Source organism: Diabrotica virgifera, chromosome 9, assembly GCF_917563875.1.
Source record: "Diabrotica virgifera virgifera chromosome 9, PGI_DIABVI_V3a".
Taxonomy (NCBI): Eukaryota; Metazoa; Arthropoda; class Insecta; order Coleoptera; family Chrysomelidae; genus Diabrotica; species Diabrotica virgifera.
Genome location: NC_065451.1, coordinates 195,871,588 through 195,896,242, shown reverse-complemented (window position 1 = coordinate 195,896,242; position 24,655 = coordinate 195,871,588).

Below are 24,655 nucleotides of genomic sequence, written 5' to 3'. Positions count from 1 at the left end.
AGGTAAATTAGCATTTTCCTGTTTGTTATGGTATAATACCTACATAATATCACCATAGCAGTGGAATTTTCCAGTCATCCGTCGAGTGACGTATGAGTGATCTGTCAAAACTTTCCGATGGTGAAGTAATGTTGTGACAGATGAATATTTTCAAAGTTTAAGGTATAGTGACTATTTTAATTAAAAATTTAGATTCAAGGATTAAAGTAATTTTTTTTTGATAAATATTAATAATTTTTTTAATTTAAAAATAAAAATATAACAAGTAAACTTTTGATTGGATGAGAAAGATATTTGCTTCCATCATTATAAAAAGATTGTTAAATCAAAATTGTGAATTAACCATATAAAAATTAATTGAGATAAATATTTTTGGAATGATATTTGACAAGTGACGTAACTGACAGTTGTTATTTTCAAGTTTCAGTAAAAATAAACATTTTTCCTTTTTAATAATATAAATGCAATATTTCAAATGTGTCAGATATCAAGTCAATAAACAATAAATTTGCTTATTTTTTGGTGCACCATATCTATTTTATAGAAAGTAGATATATTTTAGTCACAGGTAAATATCGCCAATGTAACCTATAAAACCTAATGTTTGTTTTGTTTTTTTGACAGGAAAAGTTTTCAATAAATATGTAATTTTATTTGTCCTGTTTATTTATAACTACCTATTAGCAAAAATTTTAACCACACATTTAAAAGTATTTTAGAGTATACATATCAAGAAAATATTGGATTGTATAAAAGAAACTCCTGGTAAGGCGCCCTCAAACAAAATATATCCAGGATCATTTCTATATAAACACCCTAGGATATCTGTGTAAGTACTCTTATTTCATTTGGTAATAGTAGTTGATACTCCCTAGTTCCTTAAACGAACCTATGATCCGCCACCGCACAACCATGAGCTGCCGCAGCAAGTAGCTTTTAGAAATATCCCCTAATTTTTCTCCAGATCCCTTTCTATTTAAGAAATAGTATTCATCCTACTAGAACTCTTCTTCCACCCTATTTCTAACTGTTACAATATTGAGCAAAACAGGTTCTCCTTTAAAATCAAGATGGCGGCTAACGTAACGGAGGAATTCATTCATGATTTTAAATTTAGGCTACTATTGACTCCCCTAAAGATCAGAAAAATAAAATTTTGGGCAGCTCGACATTCAAGGTTATATGCTATCCCGACTGATGTATTTTGGGAATGGAGGAAAATGTAAAAAACGGTATTTTAACGTTTTTTACACTATAAAATTTGGTCAAAAACTTGTTTTGAATCAAAATAACTTGTTATAATGCCATATAATGACATTTTTGAGTACTTTCTATTAAAATATTATGTTTTTCATTGATACTTTACGACAGAAAATGCAAATTTGTTTAAATAAACACCAAATCACTGTAAAGTCGCATAAAATAACAATTTTGAGAAAAAAAAGAAGAAGATTTTTTGACCTTAAATATCGTATTTTTACGTCCCTCAGAAGCTATATACCAATTTTCAGACAAATCGGAGATCCAAAATTTTTTGCCTGAGTGATTTGACATGGAATGTACCATAAACCACGGTTATTAGACTTTATTACGGTTGTCTTGTCCGACGGTGGTGGGGAGACTTATATTTTTGACTTTACGTCACAAGAGTTTACATTCCCATATTTTTAAATTATTTTCGATCATTGTATGTGTGTTATTGTGTATATATGTGTATTATTTGTGTTATTATGAAATAATAAGACAAATAGTACACATTTTATCTTATACCTCGTGGTGAATCGTAAAAAGGGCCATAGGAAACCCAATGTAAAATTCTGAATTGTTGAATTCCTGCTTCCCTAATTATTCTACATCAAAAGTCGTGACAGAATATTTGTAGAGAATTAAAATCTGTATTAAAATCAAAAGTTAAAATTGTTCTACGATTTAAATGCATTCCAAAATTTTTTAAAATATGATACATTTGCCACAGTAGGTATGCGTGTAAAAGTATATAAGGCCACACGTTACTATTTAACTGACAGTACTCACACCATTGACTGAATAAAAAAACTTTATTATTAATCCTGTCTCCGCAACTGAGGGTATCTTATTAACTGTATTGTTTTTAAACAATAGAAGATAAAATAAAAATATTGACAGTTCAAAAATGTGAACATTATTGCATTGTGTGTGGCCTAAGTTTGGGCTGAAAACTAAAATGTAAACATTTTTACAAAATTTTGGAATATGTTTAATTACGTAGACCAATTTTAACAGTTATTTCCAATACAGATTTCAATCCTCTTCAAATAGTTTCTAATGTCTTTTGATGTAAAATAATTATTAGGGAAGCTGGAATTCAACAGTTCAGAATTTTACATTGAGTTAATGCAAAACTTTGAGGTATGTCAAAATTCTCAATGTGTTTTAATTGTATTCATTTTTTCGAATCCTGAGAAAACTAATAAATATTTTTTAAAAATTTAAACTCAGAATGAAAGACTACATTATTACCGAGGGCTGAAAGTCCCTGAAAACTTCTATAATGTTTATTTTAATAAGTTACAGGGCTGAAAATAAAAGAGAAGTGTGATATTTAATTTCAAATATTTCATTCAACAGAATCTGTTTGTTTATTCTAAGGGGCTTTCCGCCCTCGGTAATAATGTAATCTTGCATCATGCGTTTAAATTTTTCTAAAATACTTGGTTTTCTCAGGATTCGAAAAAAATCGTATTACGATTCAAATGACAGTAAACTCTCGTGACGTAATCTCACCCTTAATGTTCATTGGTTAGTCGATTTAGGCCACCGTAGTAATGTCTAAGAACCGTGCCATAAACAATTTAAACTTGAAAAAAACTAAAAATGGCGATTTTCAAGGCTTAATAACTCTGTTAAAAGTTATTATTCTTTTTCTCATGATCATCTTTCAGTGCGTCACAGTTTTTCGATTTCTCTCTAACGCATTAAATTGTATGTGACAGAAAAAAAGGCACGTCTGGGAATACTTCGGTAATTATTCTAGTTCGGTGATTATTCTAGTTGTCGATAGATGGCGCCATAATCAAAAAAGAATTATTTATTAAATAAAATAATAATATTATCAATATAATCTGTACAATTTATAAGACTATACAAATGAAAGAAAATACCATTTTATAAATGCAATAGACACAATTGATTTGGTTTTATTCCAAATTGAAAATAAAATTTGACAACTGTCAGATTTAACTAAAATGTCACGTTAGAATAAATGTCATAAATGTGTATTATCACGGACTTACCTTTTTTTCTATAATTTGTGACGCACTGAAAAATGTTCATGAAAAGGAGAATACTATGAAAATCAGAAAGTGACTAAATCAAAGTTTAAAGCACCCCCTACAAGATGCTGGAGAAATTTTTGTCATTATTTAATTAGTAAGCTGTTATTTTTAATCATTAACAATAAGCCGTAATATCGCATTGACGCAACTGTAAATGTGAGTGCGAGTAAGATACACTACCGGAATGGCATCTCTCTTGCACTCACTATAGACGGGCACCTGATACATGCAGGCGCTCATTATTATTACTTAAAAATAACAGCTTAGTAATAAAATAATTACAAAAATTTCTCCAGGATCTTGTAGGGGGTGCTTTAAACTTTGATTTAGTCACTTTCTGATTTTCATAGTAATAACTTTTAATAGAGTTATTAAGCCTTGAAAATCGCCATTTTTCGTTTTTTTCAATTTTAAATTGTTTATATCTCGAAAACGATCAACTTTAGAGAAAAATTATAAGAGATCTTTTTTATCCAGAATGGTCAAAAAAATCTAAACAAAATTTGTCCGGGCCAAAAATATTGATTTTTGCAATTTGATTAAAAAATTTTTTTTTTAATTTGGACCACTTTTCCCTTGGGCGACTTCTTGAACCTTATTCTGGGATGTCTCACGAACGTGATTATGCAAAAAATGTCATGGGAATATTTTCTCCGACGAACCCGCCGTTTTCGGCTTGTCTAATAAGCCACAAATTTACTAAAAAAATGTTTTTATTAACGTTTCGACGGTTAAATCGGATCCTATTTGGACGTTAATAAAATCATTTTTTTAGTAAAATTGTGGCTTATTTCCCATTAAAAATAGTTAGTTACAAAAATGCCACAAGAAAATAGCTTCAAAACAACATTGTTTAACATATTTTAAAAATTTAAGTATTTCTTACCTTATATACCTAGAATAATATCACCTAAAAGTAACACTAGAACAAAATCAAATCAAAACTAAAAATATGAAATCAATTAAAATTAACACACAAATTATATTATTAATCTATCAAAAATATAGAATTACAATTAATAATTAGGGTACGCTTAAAACCCTTAAAACTGATTTAGCAACAACTTGTCAAAGCGAAAAGAGGCGTAATTCTGACGTCACTCCATAGCTCACTTACACGGCGCGCGGCGGCGAACGGCACACTCCTAATTTGAGGCTTAGAAATCGAAAAAGCGACCATGGGAGGTGAATGGCAAATTTTTATAATTCTTTATATTTTCGAGGTAGCTGAATCCGAATATGAAGTTTATTTTTATCTAGAATTGGTGGAACATGTTCAAAAATCAAATTTCATGTAAAAATTCAAAAAATCAATTTTGATGATTTTTCAATTTTACCTCACTGTATCTTTGGTCGCTGTAAATATTTCCTTTTGAAAATTTTACTGTGTCATTTTTTAAGTATTTAGATACCAACGAGCTTTGTCTAAAGTGTTTAAACGAATTCAAAAAGGAGTTATTAATTTTTAAACATTTTGTCGTCAGATTTCGTTAGTTTCATGTTTAATTAAAAAAGTTGAGCGACGAAGTTTTTAGCTTATAATTTTAACCAATACAGTATTAAAATATAAGTGATGAAGAAGTTTTCTGAAAAATTTCCAGTCAAAATATGTAATAGGAAAAAAGTTATATGACTTTAAAAATCGCACACCTAGTGTTAGGCAAGCGGCAGCAACCCCTAAAATGATGTTATACCGACCACGAAAATCAACTTTAAGGTGAATGACAAATTTTGATGGTTCTTTATGTTTTCGAGGTCGCTGAATCTAAATATGATGTTTATTTCTATTTAAAATTGGTGGAACATGCTCAAAAATCAAATTTTATGCAAAAATGCAAAGAATCAATTAAGATGGTTTTTCAATTTTAACTAGATTTATCTTTGATTGCTTTCGAAAATGTTACTGTATTATCTTTGAAGTAATTAGACAACAATGAGATTTGTACAATATGTTTAAACTATCCCTTTTAAGCGCCATATTGGCTAACCTTACAACGATGCGATCGACACAAACGCCAGAGGTACGTTTGGCATATTCACCAATGTTATATCTTGATTGGACATAAGCGCCATTTTCTAGTTTTTAATTTATTTCAGACAGTATTTTCAGCCACATTAATGTTCATAAAATATTAAAATTTGAAAAAAAAATCACCAATTTTTTTAGTCACTGTGCAGATAAGCAGAATTGGTAAAAATAAAAATAATCAGTTTTTTGGCTTTCTTGAAAAATCAATTTATTGTCGTTTATGCCGTTTTGGCTTGACAGCGTCGATCTAACGGTGCTCGTTTTAAAGGCCTTTTCAAACACTACAAAAGGCGTTGATAGCATTACACACCTAAAACCTACCGTTCCTCTGTTATTTCAACTTGAATACACCAATTTGAGCATGCACCAAAAAAGCAAACTCTTTTTCACCTACCATATTTTTTTTTGTATTATTAACAGAACATTTACGAAGGAACGAATCTCTTTATTATTTATAATCTAAAAAAATGTTTTATACAGTGTTTTTAGTTCGATGTATAGTTTTTAAGGTATTCACAAAAAACCGTCCGAAAAGGTGTAATTTTTCAATGAAAATGGCCAATTTTCAACTACGCATAACTCAAAAAGTATCGAGTTCTCAAAAAAAAAGTATAGACCAGTTTTTGCTTAGAAATAGGTTTTCTAGCCACTTTCGTTATTTTGACCAACAAATTTTTCACCCCCTTGAAGGGGTGGGAACCGCCCCAAGATAAAAAGCGCCATAGTATATAGGGTAGATTTTGTTTCTTGAGCAATTCCCTACCTTCTGTGAAAATATCAAGTACATCGATGTAGTAGGATGGAATTCGGAGCCAAGTACCCTCATTCACTGCCCTATAATAATGCTCTGCTATCATCGCGTGAGAGAGAACACACACAAGATTATAGCAAAATTTCTATTTACTGTAACTTTTCGAGTTTTTGAGCTACAGCAACGAGTTTTATGTCATTGGAAAGGTAATTTTGGATTCTTTCAAAATATGTAAAAATATACAGGGCGTATCTAAAAAAATTAAGATTTTTTTTTCATTTCCGTTTCAACCGGAAGCCATATTTTGGGTAAAATTTATTGTTATAATAGATAATAAAGTATCATGTATATCTGCAAAATTTCAGATTTTAGTTTCTATTACAAAGGAAGTTACGGGCAGCCGAATATTTTTTTATAAAAAATTCATAACTCCCCTCTTATGGGGAGTCTTATCTTAAGAAATCTGGCTGATGTCATTCCATTTACCTAGAGGATATCAAAACTACATCAAAAAATAAACAAATTCCTTGGAGCCATTTTTGAGAAAATCTAGTTCAAAATTATGTCAAATTTTGACCCCTTAAATATAGGCAACCCTTAACTTTTTCTGAAAAATAATAATCTTCCTCTTAGAGCCCCATCTTTAGGCTATATAACGACTTTTTCAAATTAAACTTATCTTAAACAAGTTTTTAGATAGGTAGAGAAATGTGTCGGGTGGGCAGTCGGCCATTTTGGCCGCCATTTTGAATTTGGAAATGTCAAATTTCGTATTTAGATTAACCTATCAATGAGCTAACTTTGAGTTAAATTTCATTCGTTTCGGTCAAAATTTGCAAAAATGGACCCTAAATAACCCCCCTATTTCGGCCCCCCTTTGAGAGATTTTTTTTAAAAGCTTAGTTTCTCGACAAAATTCTCTTAAACTTACTCATACCGAATTTCATTGAAATCGGTCCGGTAGTTTTTGCTGGGCGGTGGCGACATACGTACGTACATACGTACGTACATACGTACGTACATACGTACGTACATACTTCCGACATGTTTTTTTTATTTGCTTTTTAGACTCAGGGGGACTCAAAACGTAAAAAAAAAGTGAAATGTGAAAAAAAATTTTTTGCACGATCCTATAACTTTATCTATTATACTATACTACGTATATAGTAGATACGATAAAGTAATGTTATACTATACTACGTATATAGTACGATAAAGTAATATTATACTATACTACGTATATAGTACGATAAAGTAAAAATCACTTAAATCGAACAACAGGTTTAGGAAATTCGAGACATCAAAAATGACCAATTTTTAAGGTGGGCGTTCATTCCTTGGAATAGTATATCTAGTTTTTTTCGGGATTCGAAAAAAATAAATTTATTTAAAATGCATTTAAAATGCAAATCGGCGCCGGAAATCACAAATAAGAATAAAATTAATAAACATTTTATGTAGAAAAGTTAATATAAAAAGCAAATAAATGAAGAAAGCTTACACCAAGTACAAATTCCATTTATTTGTGTTAAGGACCTTCTCATTTATTAAAAATAATAATTACCAATTTTAGTTTACTTTACTATAGACAACCACCATAACACTACTATTCGTTAATAAATTTTCCGGATTGCTCCATCGAGCGCCACCTATTCACTAACAACAGAACTGTGCAGGCGGCGCAACATGATCGGTAACTTATTTTACAGTTTCCATTGAGTATAGTGAGGATCTGCACCACAGACGACCGGTGGCTAATGAATGCAGCATCTCAAACATGTTGATGGATACAACGCTAGATGGCGGAACAGTAGTTAACAGAATTTGTAAAGTTTACCCGTGCGTGTCAATAAAATGTGAAGAATTCATTATAAAACAAAAGAATTACTATGACTAATAAAAGAAAGAAAAAAACATTATAATTGGATATAAAATATGGTATAATTTTTGTTTCAACAACTGATGTGCTCCTTTTTTATTTTAAATGAGTAGGTACCTATGATAGTCATTCTGACTACTCTCATAGACGTAAATAGCACAAATTTAAAAAGAATACAATAATAAATTATTGTACGGTTTATCATTTTCTAATGTATAGAGAAATAAGAAATTATTATTTATAATATTATTTATTATACCGGGTGGTGAATTTGGAAAACGGGCCATAGAAAACTCAATGTAAAATTCTAAACTGTTGAATTCCTGCTTCCCTAATTATTCTACATCAAAAGACATGAGAAACTATTTGTAGAGGATTGAATCTATTGAAAACAATTGTTGAAATTGTTCTACGAATTAAACCCATTCCAAAATTTTGTAAAATATAATAAATTTTATCAAAGTATTTACCAAATTTAGGCTACACATAGTGCAAGAATGTGTATAAGGTGGCGTTCGGTCACAATGAAATTATTATATTAACAATATTTTGAACTGTCAGTATTTTTATTTTATCATTTATTGTTTAAAAAACAATACAGTTGAAAATATGTCCTCAGTTGAGAAGAAAGTAGTAATAATAAAGATGTTTTATTCAGTCAATAGTATGCGTACTGTCAGAAATAATAGTAGTGTGGCCTTACTTTTACGCACTTCCTTACTATGGCAAATGTATTATAATTTTCAAAATTTTGGAATGTGTTTAAATCGTAGAACAGTAGTTTTAACTTTTGTTTTTAATACAGATTTTAATCCCCTATAAATAGTTTCTCATGACTTTTGATGTAAAATAATTAGGGAAGCAGGAATTCAACAATTTAGAATTTTACAATTGAGTTTCCTATATCCCGTTTTCCAATTCACCACCCGGTATAGACAAACCTCTCATTGTTAAGATATGTAAATAAACTCGCATTAATAAGCATTTTAACATAAGAGGGGTGCCAATAGAAAAAGTTAACAAGTTATACAGATATCTTGGTACAATTATTAATGAGAATAACGAATATACCTACTGAAGAAATAAAAATGAGAATTGGACAAGCTAGAGCTGTTATTTAACAAGATGAGAAGAGTATTATGTAGTAGAGACCTTAGTTTGCAACTCAAAATACGAATACTACGTTCATATGTGTTTTCGGTGTTCATATATCAGTTAAATTGTATTGCAGAGACTCACGGCGAAATTAGATCTAGGAGTACGAACATGCCGAAGATACATGGATGAGCGCGATCGTGGTCGAGGTTTACATCGATGATGGGCAGAACTTACCGAAGATACCTTCCTTTCAGTGTTCTTTGCGGTTTCCATATAACCAAAACTTGTCGCAACCTGATTACAACAAGAAAATACACCAACCGTGTCTCCGGCGAATGTCACGTGGTTTAAAAACCACCAATAAACCACGCGATTAGCAGCTCGATCGCGATGTAAAACAAACTATTTTGTTTTGGCATCAACATCGCTGTAAATCGCGATGATAGGTCGCGAGGGTGAGCGGGCGACACATCCTTGGTATGTGCGATCTCATAAGAAAATAAAGGTTTGTTTTGACATCGATGTAGCGACCGCGATCGCGACCTACACCGCGCACATCTATGTATCTTCGACATGTTCGTACCCTTAGGATAGAGCAGGCCAGAGCCGCTTTTAGAAGGATGTCCAAGGTATTATGTAACACAGAGTAACAGAGACCCAAAATGGGCTCTGCCTACTTTGCTGCTAAGTGTTCTCGGTCTTACTTCCCAGGTAACCAAGTGACGTCAATAACGTCGAGGAAACGTCAGTTTTTGGTTGAATATATACACGTGTTTGAACATTACGTCTTATAAACGTCTTTTGTAGGTGATTTTAAATACGTAAGATTAATGACGTTAAAATACGTTTAAAAACACGTTTTCATTTCAGACAGCCCAAGTCTGACGTCACAAAAATGGGAGGAGCTTAAAGAGAATGCTTATAATGTTTAATGTTGTATATTGACATGACTCCAAACTTCATTTATTGTTTACGTGCATTGTGTGGTAAAATAAGACTTTTGGTGTTTTGGTGTTTATTTTCTGTTAATAAACTAATTATTATGTGTTGTTCACGATTCTTTTTTATTTAATGGACAGCGTTACGTTAAATTAAGATATTATACTGGATAATTTGTTAATAAATTATTTATTAGTTTATATGTTGTTTCAGTTTTAACACAGTAAGTTTACCTATATAAAAAGTGAAAATTCTATTATGTTGCATTGAGGATATTTGTAATTTTATTGTAATTCTATGCATTTTTATAAAGTCTTCCATTTGGTTTTACTTTTAGCCTATAAGCTAAATTTAAAACAGTTACCTAAATGAAAAATTGCAATACCAACAATGCCCATACGAATAATTATTATTGTGTATTTTTAAAACCATAAAATTAAAAATAATCTAAAAAAACGACATAAAAACTATGTTTTTGATAACACGTATCTAAAACGTGATAAAAATGACGTCAGTTATGGTGGGACATATTTACGTGACTTTCGATGTCGAAAAAACGTGATAAACTGACGTGGTTTGGTGATAATTATGACGTCCTTTCAACGTTTTGTAAACGTAATTTGGTTGCCTGAGTTTATGGTCTTGATTCCTGGACTGTGAATAAAATCGATCTAAATAGGCTTGAAGCTTTCAAAATGTGGCGCTATAGAAGATTTTAAAAGTTTCTTGGGTGGAGAAGACTCGAAACTTCAGAATACCAGAACGTCTCAGCAAGATCACTGAGATTATAAAAAGCATCAAGAGGAGAAAGAGAAGTATTTAGGACATGTAATGAGAGGTCCCAAATATAGGTTGCTACAAAATATTATGCAAGCGAAAAAGCAGCAAACAGAATCCGGGACGAAGAAGAATGTCATGTTTGAAGAACTTGCGAGATTGGTATTGTGTTGATACAAGCATGCTATTTAGGGTGGCAGTGAATAAAATTAAGATAGCTATGATGTAACCAACGTTCTGATAGGACATGGCACATGAAGATGATGAAGGATTTACTTGGAATCTGAAAAATACCTTTATCTAATTTGTTATCAATATTTTAGTACCTTCTTACAATTACTTCAAGCCAAAAATACTCAGTCGTTAAAAAATCTATTTTAAGCATTTAATGAAAGTACGTACGTACATCATTTAAGGAGGCTGTAAATGAATGATTCATATTTTAATTAAACTTTATATGCCTGTGATACATCTTATTGTATTGGAAATTTAACTGGTTTGGAACGGTTTTTTAAATACATACCGAGAAATTTTAGTTAATACGAAAACAATTAATGCAGCTACAAAATATTAAAGTACCTATATTAGACATGCGAGGTAGAATAGTATATAATCAAATAGATTACAGCTTAATAAATCACCGAAATAATATTACAGATGTAAAGTATGTAATTCACGAAGTGAGAAAACGACGTGGATAGCATATGGGAGCGCATCATAAAATCACCATATATTATGCTATGCCGAGGATGCAGTACTAATTGCTGATAACGAGGATGACCTACAAAGGCAACTCCACACTTTCAAAACACAGAAAACAAATTTAATATGAGAACATCAGTATAAAAAACTAAATGTATAGTGATCAGTAAAGAGCCGCGTAGTTGCAAACTAGAAATAGAAGGCAAAATTGTAGAATAAGTAATGAAATTCAATTACCTAGGAGTAGAGATCACTAGTGACAGGAATATGAGAACAGAGACCACAAGACAAGCAGCAAGAGTAAGTGGTTGCCTCAGAGAAACCATTATGGAGAAACAAATATCTGACCACGAAAAGCAAAAAGAAAGTACCTATACAAGACAAATGTAAGACCAATAACTAACATATGCAGCGGAGACAAGGACCAATACAAGAAAGACGAAAAAACAGACCAACAATGTCGAAATGAAAGTATTAACATCAATAGCGGGCATATCATTAAGAGATAGATAAAGTAACAGAAATATACGACAACAATGCAAAATTCAAAATATTAACAAGTAGATAAAAACAAGAAAAAAAACTGAAACGAATATGTAAACTGAATGGGACCAGATAGATTAGCGAACATCTGTAAAACAACAAGCCGTATAGCAGAAGACCCGTTGGAAGGCCGCCGAAAAGGTGGAAAGTGGAAAGACAATGTACAGTCAACAACAACTGAAACAAAATAAGAGGCAGACAAACAGGAGTAAACCTATAGTCGAACGAAGAAGAAGAAAATGATAAAGTTATCCCGGGGCTGATATAAACTTAAATCATAATTTACTCTACTACAAAATACAAATTAAATTAAAGAAATTAACAAAGACGACTAGGCCTCAGTGGCGGCTCGTGGTCTTGGAGACAGGGTCGGCAAGGTTTTTTTGTCTCCTCATATAGGTATACCATCAAACTAAAAGGCTTAATTCATCATAGGAGATTTTGTTGTTTTTTGCTTTTTTTTTATTTGATGTACTTGACATTCTCTCTTGTTTCATGGTGTTTCGACAATACGTGTTGATTCTTTTGAGACAAGGTAAATCCCGTTTTTTTTAGGCAGAAATTGGTGATGATAAGAAAATTGATAAACAGTTTGTTGTAATAAATTGCAGTACTTACTACATAGAATTATACATACATATTGTGCAACTTATCCCACTTTCTGAAAATATTTGGACCAGCATAATTTTTAAGTACCTAACTTGTAATAATAAATATCTTGGAAATTCTTTGGCGAACGTAACTTTTAAATTTTAAATCGTCAAGAGGTCAAAAATTTGCAAATCTTCAAAATTCGAAAAACGAGTATCTATTTGCATATAATAGTAGGTATCCAAAATTTCAAGATATACTTACTCGTTTTTCGAGATATGTATCATGTCGTTGGCTTTTTTGGGGTGGTTCGGAAATATCAAGCGAATCCAAAACGTCACTGCGTATATATTGGAAACTACTATCATTACGAAAATCTCTGAGATTTTGCACCAGCTTTCGTATTCTATTTTTAGAATAAATAATGTCAGTTGACTGATTTTGAAAAACAAGGAATATCTTGGGCAAACTCTGTCTTAAAAATATTAAAAAAAATATTGAAAGAGTCATTAGTATTTAATAAAGTTCTCAAACCGATTGCTTCACGGATCGAGGTATCGCCACTTTCAAAATCATCGCCTTCGATAATAAAATCAAAAACTTCCAAAAGCTGTTCACGAAAATCTGCTACAGATACTAAAACTATATGAGATAATCTGCTTAGATAAAACTAACCGAGATTTAAAATTTCATCGCGTCTGACAAACTGTTCGCTGTTTTTTTTCGAAACAAATTTGTTCTAAAGCAGTAATCCGTTTAGGTGAGCTAAACTGGCAAGAAAAGTCGATATTCTTTATTTTTTTACACGTATCATGTAAAACTAAATTCATTATATGCGCATAATAGTGAGTAAATAAAGCTTGTGATGCAATAGTTTTAACTTTTGCCTGGAGACTATTCAATTCACCACTCATCACAGCAACGCCGTCATAAGATTGCCCCAGTTTGCCCTACCAATTTATTTTTGGTATAAAAAAATTTGAATCTGTTCTTTAAAACACCAAAAATATATTCTGCCTTATTGCTTTTACTCACATCTCTAAAACCTAAAAACCTCTCATAAATATTACCACGTAACGCGTATCGAACAAAATAATTGATAATAATTGTGAATGACATGATAATCAGAAGTTTCATCTACTTTCAGTGAAAAGCAAATGGTTTTCTAAATCTCAGATTCAACAACGTTATTCAAAATTTAACTATTTGATTATAATATGTATTATGTAGTTCATTCTGTATTACGAATACACTTCGAATCAGAAAGTAAATAGGTATTTCTAAAACAATTTTATTAATTCTCTATAATTACTTTGATTTTTAACACATGCTTCGATCCATCATGTCCACTAAATGATAATTCCTGACAACTTAAAAAAATTACAATATCAATTAAACGACGTAAAACGGCGTGATTATTTTTGACAATTTCTACCGATGCATGCTTCCAAATGAAACACCGACCGGCAGATCGAAATGTGCCGTACTTGGCGCGTAACCTGCCATGCCGTATCTTCTATTGCCCACAGAGAAAAGTAATGTTCGCTTGCTCATCGACTTGTTACGTCGTCGTTGAGTTTTACGTGTAAATTGTCAAGCTACGGATGTTAGGGACGGCTAGCCGAAAAGTCAGATAAATGGCTCGGATCACTGGTTTTTTGAGAAGTCTGTTATGCGCAGGGATCACTTAACGCTCGGATTGATCAAATTCTTTTAAAAACCATGAATAAAATTTAGTCTGTATTATCTGATAGATTTTTTTTTTATTTCAGAGATACAAATATTTAAAAAATCTATATCTATAAATGTGTGGGTCGGCACTGCCGACCCTGCCGACCCTGACCGGCCGCCACTGCTAGGCCTACTAAGATATATCTCGGCCCCTTTAGAAACCTTTAAATACGTGAATACATATCACAGCATATAAATAGAAAAATACACAAAATAACAAATTTGCCAAACGAAAACAGAAGCACCAACGAGTGTTGGTACGACATACAAAAGTCGATTTTAGAAGAAGTAAGAGAGCCTTTGAAAACACCTACAATATGAGTGAATGGCATAAGAAACGGCACCTGGTGGAAATGGCACCTGGTGGAAGTTCGACGGAAACATAAAATTAGAAATATTAAAAAATTCGGTGAAAGCGACAAATTCGTAAAACAAAAAATAATTTTTTAATAATAAATTAATTATTAATCAAGCTAAAGAATCTTGGCTCCATAACTCATGTAAAAAATTAGAGGACCTCAAAAAACACCACAGTTTCAATTTCCACAAGAAACTTAAATATACCCTTGAAATAAGAAAATTGAAAAATGTTCACGTACTTAAAAAAGCAGGCGGAAAAATTTGTGATCACGAACGACAGTGTAAATAATGGGGGAGATACATCAGTGAACTTTTTGACGATGCTTCTCGAGAAAATGTTACACAAACACATACTGCCTGTGACAATCAGTTGGGCAGAGGTCCCAGTATACTGAAATCAGAAGTCGGAAAAGCAATACATCAAGCCAACAATAATACACCACATGGATCAGATTTGCTATTTGCACGAGGAAAAGTTCCTTTAAACTTTTAGACGAGGAAAACTTTTGGATTTATGCTTAAAAATGTGCTTTGGTGCAGATGTGAAATGAACAGTTCCTTTATATTGTCTAAAAGTCTCCTCCAATCTTTACGGCTTCTATAACGATATTGCCTTCTCACGGAGCTTTACTTCTTTTCATTTTCTTTAGAGCGCTCTTTATTTCGTCAGTTCGGGCATTATTTCCGATCCTTAGTTGACTAACCTTTTTCCTGTATTTTCTAACTTTTCTGTTCGTTACTCATCATGGTTTTGTGGACTTGTGTAAAGTTCTGGATAGAAATCTTCAACTACTTTAATTCATATAATCAATGTCTAATTACCTGTGATAATAAATAAGTAGGTATTAAAATTTTGTATCTAATGTACTGAAATGCGGAGATGACAATTAAATTATAGACATTTGGATCTTTGTTACGCTTGGATTGGTAAAAATCATGGTATTATTATATAACTTAACATTGACTGGCTTGTTTATGTATTTTTTAATTAACCATTACTTAAGATTCCTTTATTTATTATAAGAGACTTCCCAATATATTGTGTCACTAGTTTCAGTCTAATAAAAAACATGTCATAAAACTACAATTCGTCAACATATTCTATTTTAACCAGTTAGAAAACGTAATCCAACTTAAGTAAGTTTTCCTATGCACCAAGAATAGTACAGTAAACCCTCAGCTATGAAAGAAAATCAGACAGAATAGCGCTTATCACCCTAAAAAATCTGCAGGAATAAAAAACTCGATGTGAAAAATTGTCGAAGACTTTATGGACTTGCTAAATTAAGCCTCATTGATGCGTGTTACTTAACTTTTAATCCTTGCTAATATTATAAATTTTACAAGACACTTAAGGTCAAATAAGACTCTTAATTCTCATAATTAAAGTAAGAAACAAAAACAAAACAATCAAATCTGCAAAATTGTTACGTAAGTTATGCATTTATTTGCATCGATGAATACATTTAATGTCTGTTTAATATGTGTGAAAAATATGTTCTGTTGTCCTGCATTTATATCTATAGCTAATAGGCCAGGGTAATAAAACAAAAATATACCCTGTTCGTGACACTTCAGCAGCCAGGGTACTGAAGCGTTTTTTCGACAGGTAATACCTATAGGAACAAATTATAACTATTTCCTGCGTAGGATCTGGCGGCCATTTTTAGTTATAAACAATTAACTGTCAAAAAATGGCATTTCCCCCTTTTTTTTCAAATGAACGGAAAACAGTGAAACTTATGATTTTTTTAGTACAAATATCTTCGAGATTATTGAAAAAGCTTTAAAATGACGTATTACAAAGTTTGATATACTCATTTATTGTTAATATAATTGCGAAAAAAGGTCGGAATTGCAAAAAAAAATATTTTCTCAATAACTGTTGTAAAAATTAGTGTACAGCTTTGAAATTTTTGGCAAATGAGGGTTCTTTGGTGCTTAATATGTGATAAAAATTTCAAAGCGATTCATTCAATTGTTTAAATTTTATTCAAATTGTTTATCCCAGAGAGCACTTTTGTTTTGCAATAACATAAGTCAGAAAAAAATTACCTTAGAACCATTCCACAGGTGTCAAATGAAAGAGCATGAGCTACATTTGCGACATGGTTTAAAAAAGTGAATAAAAAATGCATTTATTAGTAATAAATAATTATGCAAAAGTATCGTCAAATTTTCTTTATAAACTTTTTGAATAACTTTTTCCAAAAAAATTAACTTTTTTACCCTGTTTTAAGTGCACAACTACCAAGTAATGTTATCTATATCATAATTGATAAAAAATTGTAATAAATATGTATAATTTCTTATATAACAAAATAAAAAGTTTATAAGGAAAGATTTACGATACTTTTTCATAATTATTTATTACTAATAAATGCATTTTTTATTCACTTTTTTTAAACCAAGTTGAAAATATAGCTCATGTTCTTTCATTTGACACCTGTGAAATGGTTCTAACGTCATTTTCTTCTGACTTATGTTATTGCAAAAAAATGCTCTCTGGGATAAACAATTTGAATAAAATTTAAACAATTGAATGAATCGCTTTGAAATTTTTATCACATATTAAGCACCAAAGAACCCTTATTTGATAAAAATTTCAAAGCTGTACACTAATTTTTACAACAGTAATTGCGAATATTGTTTTTGCAATTCCGACCTTTTTTCGCAATTATATTAACAATAATATTAGTATATCAAACTTTGTAATACGTCATTTTAAAACTTTTTCCATAATCTCGAAGATATTTGTACTAAAAAAACAGTAAGCTTCCCTGTTTTCCATTGATTTGAAAAAAAAAAGTGAAAAATGCCATTTTTGACACTTAATTGTTTATAAATAAAAATGGCCGCCAGATCCTACACAGGAAATAGTTACAATTTGCTCTTATAGGTATTACCTGTCGAAAAAACGCTTCAGTACCCTGGCTGTTCAAGTGTCATGGAAAAAACCTTATTACCCTGGACTATAATGATAATATTTCCTCTTGTTAAACTACTTGAGACATCACAAAACTAAAAAAGCAACTTAAACCACTATCACATTCTATATCTCGGGATCTACTCAATGAATTTTAATTTTTGTTTTTTTTTTAATTTGTATGTATTTTTTGTGTACGTTACAAAGATTTAATTTGTCTAGGCGTGTATTAATTATTAATAAACATTCTAATTTGTTTAAACACTTTTTGAAAAAATAATTTTTTACCAAAAATTTATTTTTTTAATCATATCTACTATTATTATTATTCATAGAAAAAGTTAAAGTAATACCTATACTTTAATCAATAAATTATCTTCAATATAAATAATAGATTAAAATAGGAAGTGGTTAAATCATAGATATAATAACAGAATAGATTAGGCCAGTCCGAAAAATAACGTAACGCGGAACAGTTCGGGTCGGTGGTCTATCTATCTCTCTCTACCGGCGCGGCGCTTAGCTTTCTCTCTCTAGCATGATGGCTGCCGCCTCTGTGTAACTGTCGTTCCATTACTCCCACCTCTTGGTAGATACGCTCACACTCGCACGACAGAAAAAGATAGCTAGACCACCGTACTTGATATCGGCGTTACACCCCGATGCATTGAGTGGCATATGACTAGCCAGATCTATTGTTGACATATCTCTGGGTTAAATGCTCGAATATAAAAATTTTACGGAAATAAAAGGCAGATATCGAGCACTGAGTTTTTTTAAATCTTGCCCAAGTATACTTTCGCTTATAGAGCATCTTCAGGAGCATCTGAAATAAGTCAAGAAAAAACGCCATTGTAAAACGAGAAAAAGTTGGAAAACTTCGAAAAAAAAACTCGAAGATGTGTATAAAAAATTCAATATTGTTCTAGATTTACTTCGTCAAAAAAGGGAGGTATTCTCGAATTTCATTAACATTTGTCTGAATGGTGGCCACTTTTTATGTGTTGTATTTTAACTAATAGACTTCTCAGGAAACTGGAAACCATTGAAATATGGGTGTACTCGTATATGGAAGAATTCTACCTTTTGCCAATAAGTTGGGCAGATAAAGTTCGTGACGAGGTTGTTTTGCAGCGAATGGGGAAATTTACGGAAATTATCAGAACAGTTAAAAATCACAAACTTTAATATATTGCCCATGTTATGCGTCACCCAGACAGATATAATATACTTCATTTCAGAATATAAGGCACGATAGACGGAAGAAGCGGACTAGGACGAAGAAGAACGTCACGGCTTGGAAACCTTAGGGAATTGGTTAATAGATCCTTTTTCATCCCCTTTCCGAGCTCCCGTCAACAAAGTTAATACCTACATAAAGCCAATTTGATAGCCAAATTAAAGAAATGTTGCTTAACAGAAACAATAGCAATAGCAAATATCAACAACAAAAAGAGTCACCATAAACGCATGAATATAGATGTAGAGCCAAGGATATGTCTAAAAGGGCTTGTTTATATGCAGGCGGTTTGCCAACGGCGACTGGGCGGTTTACCTGTTTTACTTGATTTCACCCTAATGCCGCCTGTGAAGTTTCACCCTAATACCAAAAAAAAATAGGGGAAAAACAGGTTAATCGCGACGTTTACGTTGGCAAACCGCCCTATCTGAACAAGGCCTAAGTGCTTGTCCATATGAGCGGTTGACGCCGCCGTTAGCAGACGTTTGTATCGTACATATGAGAGCGATTGACTGACGGTCCCATTCCTCTCGTAGTAAACTTAAAACCGCCGCGGTTTGACGACGAAGCGGTTGCATGTGTACGATTCCATATGTTCCTTGGCAACTTGAATCGCGTTGGTTGGGTTTTTCAGGTAAACCGCGACGTCGACATTGGCAAACCGCCCTCATGTGGACAAGTTGTCACGCTTAGGGCTTGTCCATATGTGGACGGTTTGCCAACGTCGACTGCGCGGTTTACCTGTTTTACTTGACCTCACCCTAATGCCGCCTTTGAAGTTTCACCCTAATACCAAGAAAAACATGGGGAAAACAGGTAAACCGCGCAGTCGACGTTGGCAAACCGCCCGCATATGGACAAGCCCTTAGAGAAATGAAAACGATGACAATAATCTAAACATGTATTTACATTATAAAAGTAACAAATAAAATAAAAAGGTCTGTTCATGCCTCATGCATACTCTAGAATCTAGAACGTGTTGCTTTTGCTTTGATATTATACGTCTATTTGACGTAATGGCATAAAATTATACGCAAATCTTCGTTCTGTTTGCTACAATTAATGACCGTTAAATAACTCTAGTAAAAACGGTTACTCTTGTATGTTTTGCATTCTAAAAATATTCATTTTAAAAGGCGTGTGTGTGTACACATTCCCTGAGATCTTTTTAAAGTATTGTTTTGTATACAATGGCATGGCAACGTTGTGAGAAAGTGTACCTAAATTTACGGTTGAAGGAGTTCTATGAAGGTACTTTGCAGTACAGTGGTGTATGTTATGGAGGATCGAAGTTAGTTTTTAAATAATATGTATAATTAAAAATTTAGTGTTTTGCATGTGAAATGGAGACAAAAAGAGAATTCGAATCCAAAGAAGAACTGGACAGAAAAAGTAGAAAAGATTACATGCAGAATTCAACATTCAATGAAAAATAACATCCCAAAAGAGTATAAGAAGAACAGGGTCTTGTAATTCTAGTCTAGACGATCGAAGAAAAATCATAAAAGAACAGAACACACAAGAACAGCACACCAAAGAACAAGAAGAATCGAATACAAAATCTACGGAAATGAACTATCAGAAGAGATAAGAATCACTCTTCTTCTTTACGTGCCATCTCCGCGACGGAGATTGGCAATCATCATGGCTATTCTGCTGAATAGTTCGGTTGATGTCCATCCGTACCATTCCCTCAAGTTACGCAACCATGAGATCCTTCTCCTTGCTACACTTCTATTGCCCTGGATTTTCCCTTGTATAATTATTAATTGAAGTATATTGTACTTCTCACTACGCATAACATGCACCAGTTATTTCAGCTTTCGTGTCTTGATGGTTTCTAATATTTCCATTCTTTTATTTACTCTTCTCATGACTTCGTTGTTTGTTACATGCTCGGTCCATGATATCTTCTTCTTCAATTGCCATCTTCGTTCCGAAGGTTGGCGATCATCAGGGCTATACGTATTTTCGAAACTTCTGACCGAAACAATTCGTTGTTGCTACAGCTATACCATTCCCGTAGATTCTTTAGCCAGGAGTTTCGTCTTCTTCCTATGGACCTTTTTCCTGCTATCTTCCCCCTGCATAATTATTCGAAGCAGTTCATATCTTTCGCCTCTTGTAATGTGTCCCAAGTATTGCAGTTTTCGTTTTTTGATCGTAAATATGACTTCCTTTTCTTTATTCATTCTTCTCAAGACCTCGACGTTTGTGACTCTCTCCGTCCATGATATTCTCAAGATTCTGCGATACAGCCACAGTTCAAATGCCTCTATTTTTTTGGTATCAATCTTTTTCAGCGTCCATGACTCCATTCCGTAGAACAGCACAGAAAGTACGTAACATCTCATCAGGCGAAGTTTCATTTCAAGGCTCAAATCTCTTCCACAGAACACTCTTCATTTTAGTGAATATGGATCTGGCTTTTTCTATTCTTAGTTTGATTTCTGCTGAGCTATGGTTGTCTTCATGTATTAAAGTGCCTAAATATTTGTATTTGCTAACTCGATCGATAATTTCATTGTGTAAATATAAATTTTGGACATTTCGTGTTGATTTCGATATTACCATAAATTTAGTTTTCTTTATGTTCAAATATAGTCCATATTCTTCGCTGCAGTCTGTTATCTTATTCACCAATATCTGTAGCTCTTCAAGTCTTTCTGCGATCAGAACGGTGTCGTCGGCAAATCTCGGATTGTTGAATCTAACACAATTTATTTTAATACCTATGGATTGCTCAGAGAGTGTTTGTTCTATTCATTACGTCTTCGGAATAGAGATTGAACAGGGTTGGTGACAGTATACACCCTTGTCTCACACCTCGCTTTATTTCAATTTCTTCAGTGGTATTATTCTCTACTTTCACTACTTCTTTTTGATTGTAGTACATATTTGCTATTAGTCGGATGTCTCGTTTATCTAAATTCTTTTCTGGCAGGAGTCTGATTAGATGATCATGCCGCACTTTATCAAAGGCCTTGTTATAATCTATGAAACACATGAATACATCTTGATTTATGTCAAGACATCTTTGAGACATAACGTTCAGTGCAAACAACGCCTCTCTTGTTCCGAGTCCATTTCGGAATCCAAACTGGGTATCATTGATGTCCATTTCCAGTTTTCTGTGTACTCTAGTGTGTATAATTTTCAGGAATATTTTCAGTACATGGCTCATCAAACTGATTGTACGGTAATCACTACATTGTTTGGCATTCATCTTTTTTGGTATAATAACAAAGGTGGATAAAAACCATTCTCGTGGTATTTTTCCTGACGTATAAATGCTATTGAAAAGTTCAACTAAAATGTTGATCGAGTCTTCTTCTATCAGTTTAAGGATTTCCGTTGGTATTTCATCTGGACCTGGGGCTTTACCGTTTCTCATTCTTTTTAGTGCGTACATTACTTCCTCTTCCGTTATTTCTGGACCTTCGTCTCCTTGTATGTTACTTAGTTCAGATTGTTGTCTATCATCTGCAAAGAGTTCTTCAACTCATGATATCTTCAGGATACTTCTATGCACCCACAGTTCAAATTCTTCTAACTTTTTAGTAGTGGACGGGTTAAGTGTCCATGCTTCCATCCCGTAAAGCAGAGTCAAGCAAAATATAACACCTTGCTAGTCTAACCTAAATCACTATGGGAATATAAATGGCATAACTACATCAGAAGAGCAGAACAAAACAGCGGCAACGTGTCGAAATTCTTAAAAACCAAAGGAAGAATGAAATAAAGAGAGTTATCCAGGAATATCAATTCGGTTTCAGAAAAGGAAGAAGTTGTGAACCAAAACTAGCAAAACTGGTCAGTGATGCAAAAGTCAACGACAGAAAGAAAAGAACAGGAATGGTCATACTGGACATAGTAAAAGCCTACCTAGCCCACAACTTGGAAAAAAGCCCTAATCTACAAAACGGAAAGAGCTAAAGCTGTTTAATTACTTAGTCAATATATATGATAGGTACATATTTGACTAATCGAAATTTTCACGTTTCAGCTGAAAAAAATATGTACAGGATGCAAATAGTTCAGAAAGAGATGCTTTAGGGCAGCATTTCATCATCGATATTACATAGTAATTTTTTTTCAGATTTGACAAAAAGATGCCAGAACAAACACAGTCTTATAGGCAGACGACACAGCAGTGACTTGAAAACCACCTAGAGAGAATTGCAGACTCTACAGACAGATGGAAGATAAAGATCAACACCAGGAGGACTCAGTTCATCATTCTTACACAGCAGACTGTACCAACTAGAGAAGAACTAACGATGAGAGGAAAAATGTAAGAAATTGTTCAAGCATGGACATTCATTCTTTATTAAAACAGCTTAAGATAGAGGACAATTTGATGTAATTATTGCCAATCATTACTAATGGAGAAGGTATCTTAGCAGATGAACCAGAACTAGGTATACTTTATGTTATCAAAATAAAACTTTTGTATTTGTTTAAATTAGAAGTTCTTCTGGTACGTCTCTGTCTTGCGAGGAAGGCTTGTCTTACGAGTACGTCACTAAGCAAAATATATTAGGAAGACGTATGTAAATGTGCTTAAAATCCAAGGAAATTAAGCAATTTGCCTTAATTGTTCTTAATTATTAGGCGTGAAGAGATTTTTATAGTCTAACCGTTTTTTAATTGAATCTAACACCGAGCTCTTCTTGCCAAATACATTATTTCCATCCACAAAATATTATTAACCCCGAAAAACCTTGACAAACATGTTGAGGGGGTTTAAAGGTGTTTCGAGAAGTTTTTGAACGTTCTAAAGGAATCATTTACTTCAAATTATATTATATCTCATAAAAAAACCTTGATATGACCTTGATTGTTTTAATAGGACCTTGATTATTTTAAAGTCTATAAAATGTGGAAAATTCTCAAAAACCCCAAAAAAAGTTTTTAGTGTTTTTGAAGGTAGCGCACCTTACGGAAAAATCTGGAAAAAATCAGAAATACATTTTTTGATAAAATATACAAAATAAAACAAAAATAGACATACAGCCATCTCCAAAATAAAGCTATACACTTTTTTTGAAAAAAAAAAAAATCATTTTTAGTTTATGTTCTTCTTCTTATGGTGCCTATCCGTTACGGATGTTGGACACTAACATGGCTATTCTGACTTTGTTGACTGCTGCCCTGAAAAGTCCGGTAGTGGTTAAGTTAAACCATTTTCGCAGGTTATGCAGCCAGGATATTCTTCTTCGTCCTGGACTTCTTTTCCCATGCACTTTACCTTGAAGTATGGTCCGAAGTAGGTCATATCGTTGTTCATTGCGCATTATATGGCCCAGGTATTCCAGTTTGCGACGTTTTATGGTTACGACTAGTTCGCGCTCTTTACCCATTTTATGTAGAACTTCTTCGTTGGTAACTCTGTCTATCCAGGAAATCCTCAACATGCGTCTATAGCACCACATCTCAAATGCTTCGAGTCTCTTCAGTGATGCTTCAGTTAAGGTCCATGACTCCACGCCATATTTATTTCCAATTTTATATCGTGGCTGTTAAAGATTTTTTTCATTTTGACGAAAGCTGATCTTGCCTTCTCGATCCTTATCTTAATTTCCATCGATTGGTCCCACTGTTCATTTAAGTTTGCACCAAAATAACAAAAGTTGGTGATTTTTGTTACAGGTTGTTGGTTAACTAGTAATTGACCAGGTGGTATCCTATTTTTGCTTATAACCATGTATTTGGTTTTTTTGATGTTAAAATCAAGCCCAAACCTGCTACTTACTTCTGCCACCCTGGAGACAA